This window comes from Notolabrus celidotus, chromosome 17 (genome assembly GCF_009762535.1).
Source record: "Notolabrus celidotus isolate fNotCel1 chromosome 17, fNotCel1.pri, whole genome shotgun sequence".
NCBI classification, from domain to species: Eukaryota; Metazoa; Chordata; class Actinopteri; order Labriformes; family Labridae; genus Notolabrus; species Notolabrus celidotus.
The window spans coordinates 3291579-3307371 of NC_048288.1; positions in this window are offsets into that span (position 1 = coordinate 3291579).

Genomic DNA, 15793 nt, shown 5'->3' on the forward strand with positions numbered 1-15793 from the left:
TACATTTTCTTTTCATTTTTCACAGTTTCAGCTGTTTTAGGCTTTAATCAAACAACTGAATGTCTCACCTGTATGTTGTATTGTTCTTTTTCAGATAGTCAAACGAACGTTAGAATTAGCAACACTACACAAATGTTACCTTAGCTATGCTATACACAGATTAGCGTTAGCATTAGCTACATGAACTTTAGCGTTTGTTGTGTATGGGTCATAGATGACAAGCCTTTTCTATAGGTTTTTGAGCTGGGTTGGAGAGTTTTGTGAAGAGGTTTTGTGGATCAGGTTAGTTATTTGTTGTCTAAAAAGGATCCATATTTGTAATAAAGATGAATACTTATACTGTCATTTTAGAGTAAAAAATATTGACTGAAATGTTGAACCGGAAGTTCAACATGATTTTATTTTGAAACTTTTTTTGCTTGTGTTCTGGACTTGTCTTTGGATGTACTTCACTGGGGAGATCTGCAGAGGTAAGGGCCTGACTGTGGAGGTCTGCAACTAGACTGTCTTGGAGCAAGCGGCAATCCTCCAGTCTGGAGAATTGAAGCCGATGAAGAGCAAAAAACTGCAGTTCTTCAAGTGTCCACTTGAGGCTGGCTGAAGAAACACTGAAATCTCATTTAAAAAAGACGGTCTTTACAGCAGAAATAAACACATTGTACAGGGGATGTATTTGCCCATAACTCATTAGTTGTTGAGATATTGAAATTACGAGTTGCTCATAATTAGGGGCATAGCTGAATTGACTGACAGGCGGGCAGACTTCAGCTGTAAGTGAGGAACCTTAGACGGCATCAAATCCACCTCTGTGCCTGTGGTTAAAGGTCATTCAAAAGTGAGGTTGAATCAGCATTTTTAATACGTCTTTAAAACTCTGCTTCAGAAACCTGTGGCTGACATCATGTATTTCACAGCCAATGGTTTGGTAACAGCCAATCACAGCACAATGGGCCTTACCCTTCTGTGCTTTGAATGGACGGCCATGTTTGTGTCATATGAAACCAAAAGCCAAGGTTGACTAGTTGTTGTTTTTTAAACCCAAACATGATGTGTTCATGGATTTAATGAGTAGTTTTGGGGCGTTAGTCTAATAACATAATTAGTTAATATTTTAAACCTCTAAAAAACACAAAGGGCTGCTATCACTTCAAGAAATGAGAATAATAAAAATGAAAAGTTGCTGGATGTTTTAAGCTAATAAACACAATTCTCAATCCAATTTAAAGGGAAAATGCACTAAGATAATATTCTATTTAACAAACTGTAACATAGGGATTGAGTGGAGTCATCCAGAGATTGATACAAGTGATCACAGCAAACCATCAGCAAAAACCAGCAAACACAAGGTGAGGCTAGACTTGTGTTTAACAACAAAGGGGTGCTGTGCTTCAACGAAAACAAGGAGAGAGGTGTTCAGATTCTTTTCTGAGCGATGGAATTTGATGAAGAGAGCTGATAGAAGGAAAAACATTGTATAATTAACTTCATCACACACACCATGGCAGAAATGTTGGGCCCCTTGGGAAAAGTTTGCTGCCTCTCTAAAATAAATAACGCTGGCTGTGGACAAGAAGTGCCATTTCATTAAAGTCAGAGTTACAGCTGATTGACGTTTGACCAATGCCATGTCTCTCTTACCTTCTCCTTACATTAATCCTACTACATCCAACGAAATGCAATTCTGATCTGTTCATTTATGCTGTCATTCACTGAGCAGCACACATAGTTCATTTGAAAAATAACAACTATAAAATGTCATTTTGCTGCTCTTTCTCTGACATCTTATAATGCGGGCCTCACCTACGGAGTGACAGAGCCTGATTGATCGACTTACAGGTGCACTTACATACAAACACATACACGCACGTAGAAAGACACTTACGGAAAGACATGGAGAGAATGCCAAACGGGTTACACGAGGAGAGAAAGAGCGAGAAGGGAGAGGTAGAAAAGGAGAGAAGTATGAGGAGAGATTTGAGTGAGAGGGGTTTGATATTTCTGTGGCTGTACACTTGTAAGCTCAAGCAGTTTCTTCCCTCCAAGGGACAGGGTCTGTTAAGTAGCTCTCTAGTGCCTACAGTTTAGAAAAGGACCGAGGCAATACTGGACTAATTTAATCAAAGGTTACAGGCCCAGCATAGAAACACAATATTATGGCGATTGTACAGGAACAGGAAGGTGGGGGGATATGTCATTTCACCAGGCGAGGCTTAGGCCTGCTACTTTATCTCAACAGAATGAAGGCTAAGTCCCTCAACAGTCTCCAACTGCTGGCACTAACACACATTTCCATTTTAGCTAGCGGGCCGGCTAGAGAAGTTGATATCGTATGACTGGCTGGCCAACGAGATGAGTGACTGACTGTCATGGCTATAAGACCGAACACTGTTTCTCTTTATAAATTGTATTATAGGCTATATTAAAAGTTTTGAATTTTTAAAGAAAGCCACAGGAGAAAATGTGCCTCAAACTTCCTTCACAAGCAGCACATGTTGAGTCTGTATTTGTATTTCAAAAGTACAGAAGGTGTGCTGCACAATCCACACACATTCCACACGGTGTAACATTTAATTTAAAAAGAAACTTTGCTTTTGATGGATGTGCAGCCATTCTTCTTGATTCCAATGTTTTTTGCGACTGTGTGAATACTTGAAGCATTCAGACAGATTGTAATCTGTTTAGCTCAGCTCACTGTCCATGTCAGTGTGTAATAAACTGTCATAAGTGTCAGTGTTAGTCACCTCCAGGGACAAACTGTGTATGCCCGTGTGTGTGCTCCTGTTTGTCTGTGCGTCTGCATGTGTGTACACTAGGGAGGGGTTTAAAAGGTATTTCTCCAGCTGTACCCAAGAGACAACAAGACAACATAGCGACACACCTGAAGACGCAGACTACACTGGATCACCAAACAAAGCAGTTTTATTTTGCAGCACTCAGAGACCACACACACGGACATCATATCCCAAACTTGATTATCACAATAATCATTTATCCAAAGCTCTGCTTACAGAACTAAATACTAACCAGATCAGCAATAATTCAATTTCCATAAGAACAAACCCGGCCTGATAAGTTCCATTCACATGTTCATGGCCGGCTGCCCGCTGCTCATTGCACTGACTTTTGTTTTGTATTACAGCCAGTACTGGATCCATAGGCAGAATTAACACAATTGCTTTATTATGAGATTAGGCCTAATGCACACTCCATCCCAGCACACACATCAAGCCATAAATACCTCCTGATTAAAACCCAACATGGTTTGTTCCTAATCATTCTGCATGCGGGAAATGTATCTGAATAGTAAACAAATGAGGTATATTTAGGCTGTGTTTCGTCATTTCAGCCATGCATCAAAGGGTTTCTGTTCTGGGCAGCTGTGGAAGGATGGGGGAGCTGAGACAGATTATCGTGTGTGTGTGTGTGTGTGTGTGTGTGTGTGTGTGTGTGTGTGTGTGTGTGTGTGTGTGTGTGTGTGTGTGTGTCCACAAAAACTGCAGTGGTTTTTAGGAAGAGACGCACAGAATGAAGTATGTTCAGATCATGGGTGAATTGCTCTACACATGCACTACAGAATATATTGAAGCTAGCTAACGTATAGATAGCAGAGAAGTGAGCGGCCGGTGCCGTGGCCGTTGCTTGATGGTGCTGTTGGGGTTTGGTGGGGGTGGAGGATGTTGGGGGGGAGGTTGGTGTCAGGGCTTGAGCCTATCAAAAAGAAATCAGCTCGCCAGCTCTCTGGGTGCAGAAAGGCACATCTCGTCGGCTTTCACGGACCAAGATTGCTTTCACCTGCATTCCCCGGGGCGACGCGCAAAACACAGGCCTCAGCCGGCCTGCCAGTCACACACACTCATGCATGGACTGAGACACACGTACATATATAATAACAGAAGCACACACACCTTCCCTATATCTTTCATGCCTGACTACAATGGAATCATATTAACTCGCTCCATGCATTCCCAAACATGCAGTGTTACGTGGGAACGTTGGACGGTGCAGAAAATCACAATTATAAGCGCATACATTTACAGAGCCTTTGTTCCTGTTCCTGCTTGCATTTGTGAGTGTGGGTGTGTGTGTATGAGTGTGTTTGTCAGCATGTATGTATGTGCGTTAGCTTGGGTGAATGTGCAGGAACTTGTAGGTGTGTTTCAGAGTGTGTGAAGGTGTATGATAGGTAGTCTGAAATAGTCTGAAAGCTGCATTCGGTTGATCTTCCAGGAGGTGGAAAAATGATGTCAAAAAGGCAAATCTGTATTTACCGGCAGACAGGTATCCTTGACTTGACAGCTATACAGTCATTATCTGCCTGTCATGTGTCGCCCGGGGCCACCCTGCCTTCTCCCAAAGCCCACGGTTCCCATGCATCAGACGCAGCCCTATTAGCTTACCTGTTTCCAATTCAAAGGCCATCGCCAACCAAAAAGACGCCAGAAGGACAAAACAAGGTGTCATATTTATGAATGTGTCAGCACGGGCCCTCCTGAAACCCAGGGCGAACCTTGAGCAATGAGCCTGACAACTCAACAGGGGCCTTTTCCAGTCAAGAGAAATGATACCTTCAAAAACCACTGGCGGGATGAAACCAGAATCTGTGCTGCAGCGACGGCTGCACAAGGGGGAAGAGCGCTCGTAAATCGCCTTGGTATTATTCAACCCCAATTAGGGGAAACTCAACCTGTTACGCGCTATAGAAGAGAGTGAATATCAAATGCTGGATAATGACTGGATGAGTTAAAGAAGTCGAACCGAAGACGAGAGAGGGGGAGGGAGGAGGGCTGTGATGGTGGTGATTACCTCAGCTTTGACTCTTCAGGTGTGTTTCCAGGTGTGTGCGTGCTTGGAAGTTGACAACTTCAACTCTTGAGTACATCCAGGTGCAGACACTGCTCTACTATTTCTTCATCTGCATTGTTAAATGAAGGGACAATTTCTGCCAATTAACTTATCCTATTGCAGTTAAAAGCCCTGTGTTCTGCCAAGGACTCACAACTAGACAATGCTACAGTTTAACATTTCAGCTTGCGGCAAGTTCCTCTTACTGTCTAATTCAAAAGTACAACTCTAGTTAAGGTGACATGTTGGGGGGACTGGGGGGTAATGTTCCCAAACTATAGAATTACTAATATAAAGAGCGCTAATTAGTAAAGTGGCCGGCAGGACACCAGTTCAGTCTGTCTCTGTTTGGCCTTTTGAGGCATGTGGGGCATGTGGGGCTTAAACTTCTTGTTACTCTTTGATTGGGTCCCTCAACATCCCCAGTGTCCAGTGAAGGATGAGGCAGTGTAATGCATATGTTGTGGATAAATAAAAAAATTAACACTTCCCCAGTCAGCTGATTCAGCAAGATCAAGGAATGCATTGCTTATATTTTGACGGACAGATTACATCGGACTTCCACCAGATTCATGTCCGATCCGGCTCCGTGCTTTCTTGTCCGTCGACACCCACCGGTTGTGTTTTCAGATCGCAGCACAGCGCAGGTCCTCTGGACAGCTGGAGTCATGTGACTGAGGTTTTCCTGCAGTAATCACTGAATCAAGGATTCTCCTCCTCCTCCTCTCCTCATCCATGTTGTCTTTCTGGTCCTCTGAAAACCTCTGACCTGTTGACTCCAGGCCTGGCTCCCCTCATCATGACTTTGGTTTGTTGTTGTAGTTAAGTGAAATACGATCTGGTGATAACACAGAGTGTTTTATTCTGAAAATTAACCGGATGTTTTCATTTTGTTTTGGTGAAACCTGACTTCCTGTCCCGCTCCATCTGCTCTGTTGAGATTGATGCGTCGTGCTCCGGCATCCGGCAAAAATAGAAGACTTGTGTATCTGATCTGGAGGACTCTGACCTGCAGGATCAGAGACTAAGCCGGAACGCAACGGAGCGGATCCAGTGGAAGTTAACACATTGACTAGAATATACCTATCCAGGGGAAATTGGCCGTGAGAGTTCGATATTCATGTTTCATCTCATATAACCAGTGATTGGCTAGTTACTTCAAATTAGTTATCAGTTACACTTACTAATTACCACTGCCAAAAAGTACCTGTGCTGCTAACTGAGTAACTGCAGTATGAAAGTCATTAGTTAGTTGATAAAGTAACTTCAGCATTACTTCTTTCTTCCTCAGTGATCGTGTTACCCTGCCTCTCCTCTCAGCTGTATTTTGCTAATTAGCTCTCTGAAAGCTGCAGACTGAACAGCTGATATGGGAAGCATCTCTTCACCAACATACCTTACAATCAGTCTGTTTAGTCCTTCCTGACTTACAGGTTGTGGAGGTGGCGGTTAGGGTTAGGGTTGATGCGTCATGCCCCGGCATTCCGGCAAAAACAGTAGTCTTGTGTATCTGTTCTGGAGGGCTACGACCTGCCGGATCAGAGATGCAGCCGGAATGCAACAGAGCGGCTCCAGTGGAAGTTAACACATTGTCTAGAATAGAAACTTATCAGATCTGGTGCCGTGACGGATCGGAGATGGACCGGAGACGGACCGGACAAGGATCCGGTGGAATTTGGTCATTAGACACACGGTGGGGGAAAATATCCTGGATTATCAGTGTCTGTCTACGAACCATCAACATTTTAAAAAATATCTCATCTCGTTATTAGAAACAAAGATACATTCTATTGTTATCAAAGGTGTATTTTTCAATGCCTTTGTTATGGAATAAAGGAAGTGGATGAACGTTTATTGTCATCATTTGTATAAATGATAAAAAAACATTAACCCTGGCCAGAGCGGTGATTCCAAAACTGGGGGGGAAGTGACCCCTGGGATGGGGGCCGAGTTATGACGGGAGTTGTGAGGCTGCAGCAGGTATGGCAAATTTGGAAAGCCAATCCATGATTCGGCCAAACTCTTTAAATGTATTAATGTTAAAATCCATGAGAGCGCACTAACCAGTTTTATCATTTCCTTTTTTCCAAAGAGGTAGACACCTCCAAAGCTCTTGTTTCCTGCAGCCATCTATATTTGGCTTGAAGAATTCTCTATCAAAACTATAGATGAGTAGGCCGACAACATTAATCTTTATTTTATTTTTTTCTCTGCAGAATTTCTTTGTTGGCTCCATCTGCCATCATGAGAGCCAAAAGCATTACAGCCGGATCAATACAAAGTAGCAGCTCAGAATTTATATCATCAGCAGTGCCATTGATCTTTATCAGCAGTTAAAAGTTTCTGGGGCAAAAATAGGGCAGCTATTCCTCATTGCTTCTTCCATTTTCTTTGAGAAAAGCAAGCAAGGCACAGACATTTAATGACCATGGAGGAACAGAAACTTTCAGCATCCCAGGGTTTGATTTGAGATGAAAACTTCATTTTATCTGCCCACATGTTGCTTTGTGTATAAAAAGGAATGTTATTTCTTCTAAAAGACATGTGGGTAGTTTGCTTGTCTAAGTAGCAGAAGCATATACCCAGCACACTCAGACACTGTGTACACTGGAATTTTATTATTTGTTTGTGTTTTAAAATACACTCACTATTGGATTGTAGGTGTACGCCCTTGCAAATTGTGTTCTTGGGGGGATTAACTCTTAACACAAGCTGAGTTTGTATAACACAAGCTGCCTCTTCAGTACTTTATAGATACATACTGTAAAATATATTTATGAAATATCTACTGGTCAAACTAGTACCTGCAAAACTTAACCCAAACTCAAATACTGAAACCTGTAAAATGCATCTGATTGCAGCTTCTTTCGTATTTTTCAGGGCCTCAAACAGCCGAAGAAACGACCATTTACTCCGGGACACGTCATCTCTGCAGCCAAATATATTCAGGTATATAAAACCAGGCTTGTCTGATTTTAACACATACGTTCAATTCCATTTTTTCCTGATTGACATGTAATGCAAGAATGCCAAAGAAAAGCACCCACCACACTCCTTTATTCTCCTCTCCTGGTCGTGGGAGAATGACAGGTGTCCCGCTCCATTACTGAGGCCTTTCTGGAAGACGCAGCAGCTGGTTAGGACCCCAGGGTGAGTGTGTGTGTGTGTGTGTGTGTGTGTGTGTGTGTGTGTGTGTGTGTGTGTGTGTGTGTGTGTGTGTGTGTGTGTGTGTGACAGAGAGAGAGAGGGAGTAAAATAAAAGAGAGTTGGTGATACATATTTGTTCATTACATGGGGGAGTTTCTACTGTACTATAATCATCAGAGTCAATCCCGTGCTTCCCAGCTGTTGTCTGTTGTGGCTTTAGCGTAAACTGCTGCTGAGAAGGCGGCAGGTGGAGGTGGGTTTGGTCTTGTGATGGGAGATCCTTTCAGCCAATAGCATATAGCATGGTAATATGTTGGATAAATATGCAGCTCATACATATTACAGGGGCTGGTCTTGGATTTGTTGAATATTGCATATCTTTTGGACCTTTAACTGAAGTTGATGAAAGCTTGAGACTACTTTTGGTGTGCCTTTTGCAAGAGCTTTGCAGTAATTGAAAGGGTTCTCTATTGGCGTAGTGTGGTTAACTTTACAAGCATTGAAATGAAAACTAAATGAGATTTTGCAAGCTTCAGGGTCTGTGTCCACTAACAGCATTTTTGCACTGACAGCCCCCACCACCTTATTCAATCAATCAATCTTTATTTATAAAGCGCCAAATCACAACAAATGTTCTCCTCAGACTCTTTCTAAACAGAGCAGGTCTACACCGTACTCTATGTTCTATTATTAACAAAGACCCAACATCAAGACAGGATAAGATCCAGTCCCATCCTACAGACAGGACTCAGTCTTATCTCATCTTAATCCACCATGAGCAGAGCACTTTGCAGCATTTAGCAAGTTACAGTGGCAAGGACAAACTTCCTTTAACAGGCAGAAACCTCCAGCAGGACCAGACTCATGTTAGTCACACATCTGCTAAGACTGAGTTGGAGAGAGGGATAGAGGGAGATGAAGAGAGAGAAAGGGATGATAGTGGTGAGACGGATAGTAGTAGTTGTAGCAGCTGGAGTCTGGCGTGTCCACAGCAGCAGAGATCCGGAGGAACCTACGAGACAAGGGAGCTCAGGGACTCCAGAAAGGTCTATGGTTAGGAACTTTAATGGGACAAGAAGAGTTAAAGTAAGAGACAGGCAGAGAGAGGAGAGAGAGGGAAAGACAGGATCCCAGTGTGTCAGTCCCCCAGGCAGTCTAAGCTTATAGCATCATAACTAAGAGCTGGTCCAAGCCTGAACCAGCTCTAACTATAAGCTTTATCAAAAAGGAAAGTTTGAAGCCTACTCTTAAAAGTAGAGAGGGTGTCTGCCTCCTGGACCCTGACTGGTAGATGATTCCAAAGGAGATGTGCCTGATAACTGAAGGTTCTACCTCCCATACTACTTTTAGAGACTTTAATGTCACAGTGTTTACCGCTGGTGCTTACCTATAGGTTAAAGTTGTACTCCAGCACTTCTGCTTCCCTAAGTAGTCAGCACTTAAGCCTGTTTTAAAATGCTCTGTGTGTTTCATATTTGCTCTTGATTTATGGAATATGACAAAGAAAAGTTAAAAACAAATGACAAACAAAATAGTTGTAGCATTAACAGCAGCTCTAGGCCTGAAGATGATAACCTCAAAAGATGAGTGTGGTTAGTTTCTCCAACGTACTGACCTCCAGCATTGTTGTTGATCAATCAATCGATCAATCAGACTTTATTTATAAAGCACTTTTCATACAATGACATTGTAACAGAAAGTGATGTACAAGAAAAACAACTTAAAATAGAATAAATTAAGAAAAAGATCCCAGCCCCAGCCCCGACCCCAAACCCACCCCACAATCCTAAGGTTAACAACACAATTTGCAACAATTGTAATAAAAAAAATACAAATAAAATAAATAAATGAAAAATCTAAATAATTTGCTGAATAATTTGCTGAAGGAACTGAGGAAACGCTCTCATGTTATCTTTATGAGGTTGTCAGAAGTTTGGCTTTTCAATGGCAACCACCACGTCCTCACAATATCACAGTGGGTTAATACCTATTTGGAAGTTATAAATATGGAGCTTTCTGTATCCAAAATCCATGGTGCCAGTTGAAAAATCATCTCATCTTGGTTAGAGACTTTAGCCATATTTGAATCTTTGTTTTTTTTCTTTTCTTTTGGAAACAGAGATCATTGCATGAGGATGAGGGCGGGAGGGTAGCTCGCCATGGATTGAGGGAGTGGGAAGACATTGTTAAGAAGCAGCTATACACAGATATAGATATCTCCACCTGATTACTCATGATGAAAATCCAACAGTTAACATCAAACGCTGTTAACCTCAACATGAAATTTATAAATGTATATGCTGAAAAAAAAAAAAACAACCACAAAAAAGAAGTTCTGCTTGTTCTTGATTTTCATTGGCCCGTGATGGAGAAGTAAAATTGATGACTTACAACAGTGTTTCAATGGCAGAACTATTTTACCGAGCGATGAAAATCAGCCGACACCGTTGGTGTATTTGAGCTTAGGACGCTTCAATTTAAAACGCTGGACTGCATTGGTTTCATATAGAAGATAGGCACTAGCACAAACACAAAATTGCCATTATTGAACACAAAGCCAAAAACATATTATTCAATTGCAGCACATAAAGTAATACATATTAATATTATTCGTATTAATCATTTAAAAAAACATGTTGTTATACATTTAAAAATTGATCATGTAGTTCACTGTTAGAGATATTTAGTGCATCTCTTCATATTACTCTGCATAACACTGTTGTGTAACTGAATCACTCAGCTGTGTCTCATTGATTCTACAATAAAGGCTTTACATCCAGTGATTAGGGCTGATTAGAGTTAAAGGAAATTGAATACTCCAAGTGCCACGTAGCTATAATTTTATGCCCTTGTACAAGCATCATGATGTCTACAAATTAATTGTTTCTCTATTGGTTTATGGCATAATCAATATTCATAACAGCAATAATCACAGTGCGTCTGAAGCCGGAGAGAGACTCAGTAGAGGTTGCTCTGACATTGCTTAATTCTTAAGGTTGAATTATCGAGTGCGTTGCATTCATTGACATATGATGACTAAAACATAATGCCTCTGAAGTTGGGGGATTTTTGCCTCCTGGTAGGTTTCATGTGTGAGTAACTCTTCTGTCACTGTGATGAAAGTTGCTGCTTAAGGCCAAGTCCTGTAGAACAAACAAATGTCATTCATTAAGTCATATTCATCCGTGTGTCTGCCTCCGAGCTGCATGTCTGTCTGCTCTTTCTGCTGCCACAGATAGATAGATAGATAGATAGATAGATAGATAGATAGATAGATAGATAGATAGATAGATAGATAGATGGATAGATGGATAGATGACAGTCCACAGAGAGTAGGCAGACACTAGCTTGTCACTCTGACAGCTGAGATCCCCCTCCAATCCCGCTCAAGTAACAGATGCAGATTTTCCCAGGCTCTGCGTCAATATAGGCGCACACACACACACACCCACACACACACTACACACACACTACACACACTGCTGGCTCAAAGGGGACAGCCGCTCAACTGTTCTGGAACAGAGCACATCACACGCTCTCCGCTTGCTGTCATTTCAGCAGTAGTCCCAACAGCAGTTCCTCCACAGACTTGTCAACCAGCCAGCCCGCCAGTTGCCGATCGACCTCCTCCTGCTACCCACTGTGCTGAGAGTGTGCAGTGGATCCCTGTTTCAACATGGAACTCCACAGTGTGATCACTATAAGCAGTTTTTATTTGTTAAGGGCCCCAAAGACTGAGGTTTTGATTTAATGCATATTTATAAAGTGTAGCATTTTAGCATTTAGCGATATAATTGGAAATGTGTTAAAGAAAAGGATGCTTTCATTTTTGCAACAGAAATCCCATTACATTCATTTCTACCATACACTGAAAAAAATAATTATCGTCTGTATTAGGCATTATAAGAACATGTTTAGTCACTTTTATGTAATATACATATTTTCAACCTTTTATCAATCAAAATTAAATAAAATCAATGTGAGTCTTTAGAATGTGAATTTAATTCGATCAAAACATAAAACCAATGAGATTGGGTTGCATAAAGGTTAGGACAGTAGGCGGCATCATGCACCTGGAGCGGTTATTTTTTGTTTGCTTGCAAGTAAAACCAAAGAAGAAGAAGAGGCTGAGCGCAAGACTTTTCCCTACAAGGTGCATTGACAAGCATTAGGTCCACCTGTGTCCTGGAGTTTTGGTAGAAGTTTTCTGTTATCTGTATTACTTGTCAATCTGCTCATTATTCATAGTGTTCAACCATGAATGATTATATTTTAAGTAAGGTTAAATTTCAGTGTTCATTTTAGCTGGGTTGCAATGTTTATTGATCGCCATTTCCATGTGTTCACTGAACCTGAGCTAACATTAACAAACTCATTTATGTAGAGACAAAATTATTGTTTTTTTACAGCTAAAGTGGCTTTAATTCAATCACAGTACAGAACATTAAATACCTGCTGCTTAATAATAATAATAATAATAATAATAATAATAATAATAATAATAATACATTTTATTTATAAAAGCACTTTAAAAGATTCTCCAAGCGCTTTACAGGAAAATAAGATAAAATTATACAATAGAAAAGCAAAGGAAAACATTGCAAAAAAAAAAAAGCAAAGAAGAGCAAGGCAGCAAAATAAAACAAAACAAGAAAACATTAACATTGACAACCCTCAGGGATGGACGCTGTCGTCCAAGACACCTTGCTTTAAATTGTTTTTTGTTTTAAACAATAAATTGGTATTAATTGGAAATGTGTCCTTTTCTGTAATATAATGCATGTGACCGAATAAATTAAATGTAAATAATTGTAAAGTGTACATCAACATATTTGAAATATTCATCATTTATTAACAGTATTACAAAAACTTTACTAACAGTTTTACATAAACGTAATGAAAGTATATTAGGTAAATTATTTGAGCTTTTGTGACATAAATTCTCCAGAGTCCATTCATCTCAGTTTTATTGTATTTATTGTATCAATTGTATTTTTTGGTTTACGTTAGAATAACGTTAATTGGATGGAAATTTGTCATGTAATTGAAAAATGTAAACCTGACAAAATAAACCAAATAATAGTTTTTAGTGTGGAGGCCATGCGTCTTTATTGTATTGATATAAGAAATATATAGTACTGTTTACTTCTACAACATTTCCACATTCATATATACATATTTAATCATAAATCTGTAACTAACTTGTTGTATCCATAGTCCAGTTCATTGACAGAAAAGCAGTAAGGCTGTGAGCAGCTTTCTTAAAGGACTAAAGCAGGACACTGTGGCCTGCAGCTTGAATGCATGAAAGGGGAATAGTAATTAGGGCGAACTCAAAGTGAGTAGTATAACCAGCTGTTGAGAACACAATGCTAAAAATGAACTAAAGAAAAACATTATTAATGGTCGGGACTGTACATTTGCCCTGAAAGAGTGCATGTGTAGAATGCTCTGTTAATGTTTTCTGAAAGTCTTTGATGTGAAAAAGAATATATTTTATGTTCTTGTAATTCCATGTGTTTGGTTTTAATTATGTCTGTATGCCACAAGTTGAATGAATAAATAAGCTCATATTTAGCTGTGTGGAACTGGCCTCCCGCTTTATAAAAGGAGCAGAGCTGATAATGACCCTTCACAGCAGTATTTGTGTCTGTATATCCCTCAGTGTGTGTGTTTTTGTTTGTGTGCATAATAACAGTGTCGCTGCAATGCAATATGTTTATGTATTTCAGTTCCTGTGACTGTGTGTGTTTTATGTGTTTGTGTTGTGTGCTGAGTGTGGCACCTGTTAACAGTGCCAAATAATGTGCTCTGTTGAAATTTTAATCACCTGCAAGTGCAAAACAAGAGCAATGCAATCAGGACCTAATTAGCAGAGCAATTAACACCTCTCTCTCACACACACACACTTTGTGTTTGCCAGAGCTCACACGTTCAGCTCGTGTGATTGCACGCTCTCTTCTCATTAGCATTTATGCTTTGATTGAATATGTTTTATTTATCAGCAAACATTTATTTGTTGTTGTTGTTGTTGTTGTGGTTGCCACTGTTAGCTCCCTGGGTCCATGCCGCCTGTAGATGCACAAAAATCAAGTGCTTGTTTTAAGGAAATAACTGAATTGAAATGATTTGGTTGTTTTGTTTTTGTCCACATTAATATTCATAAATCAAGGTGAGAGCGTTTATTTAACACACTTAAATACATATTCGTACAATATTTTTAATTTGGTTTGGTTCTCCACAAATTTGGAACCAGAAATGAAACATGAGATAAAACTGGAATCTAAAAAATGTCAGTATATAGTCACCTGAAAAATATCCAACAGTCTCAATCTGAAGTACGTCATGTGAATCGGGTTGAGTGAGCAGTCACTGCTGCACAGGCATGCCTGAGTGTCAATCCAATAACTGCAAAATATGAATAATTAGATTTTGATTGACATTTGTGACGATTGATCAGTGACCCAAGCACACGATTGATCACTGTATTTTGACACCCAGTTAGTTTTGCTCAAAAACGCAGATTTAGCAATACTAGTGACGTGCAAAGAGAAACAAAGAGGCGTTTATAATAATGAGGTGTTAGACCTGAAATAAGCAAGTCTTTCTTCATGATGTTATACATAAATATGTGTTGGATACCAAATGCACATTAGTGGTGCGTAAGCGTTCAGTCTGCTGAATCTGTGTCTTACAGTTTTGTTTTAAGTGACGGCCAAGTGGAAGAGGTCACTGATGACTATTGATCAGGCAGCTGCTCGGCCAGCCGGCTGGTCTGTCATTTGGGAACAGGGATAGATTTGTGTGTCAGTGTCTGTCTGACTGTTGGCCTCCTGGGGAGTGGACGTATGAGTTTGTGTTTTCATTTGTGTGCTGCTGTTGGCATCTGTGTGTGTGTGTGCACGCTGGCCTCATTGGGTTATCCATTACAACCTGTCCAGGAAACCAATAAACTTCACTTCAACATGAGAAATATTAACTTTCCCCTGGATGGTAAGCTAATTATGGCTGTGGCGCCCCCACACCTAACCCTGTCCAAGGTACACAGTGTCACTGCTTGGAAGCCAAGTCAGCCGCAGTGACAACAGCTGATCAATGCAGCAACCCACAGAGACAACCCAGGGAGGGATTTGACTTATCTGTCTGTTGTCATTGGGGTTTTGTGGATTTGTTAAGTGGAACAGGAAGAGATAGTCGATGCCACTTGACGGAATTTACTCACCAGAGATGAGTATTTGGCATTTGTTTCCATGTTTTCAATTCTTGGTTAATGTGCAAATGAAAAGACGACTGATGATGAAAACCTGGGAGGGAAATGAGAACACATTATGCAGAAAAACAGAACATTTGATAACCCATTAGCTACTTTAAACATCTAGAGCCAGCATTACTACAACTATCATCTCTCTCTTCCTCTCCCTCTATCCCTCTCTCCAACACGCTCAGCAGATGTGTGTCTAACATGAGTCTGGTCCTGCAGGAGGTTTCTGCCTGTTAAAGGAAGTTTGTCCTTGCCACTGTAACTTGCTAAATGCTGCAACTTTTCTTTGTCATACTCCATAAATCAAGAGCAAATATGAAACACACAGAGCATTTTAAAACAGGCTTAAGTGCTGACTACTTACGAAAGCTGAAGTGCTGGAGTACAACTTTAACCTATAGGTAAGCACCAGCAGTAAACACTGTGACATTAAGGTCTCTAAAAGTATTATGAGAGGTAGAACCTTCAGTTATCAGGCACGTCTCCTTTGGAATCATCTACCAGTCAGGGTCCAGGAGGCAGACACCCTCTCTACTTTTTTTT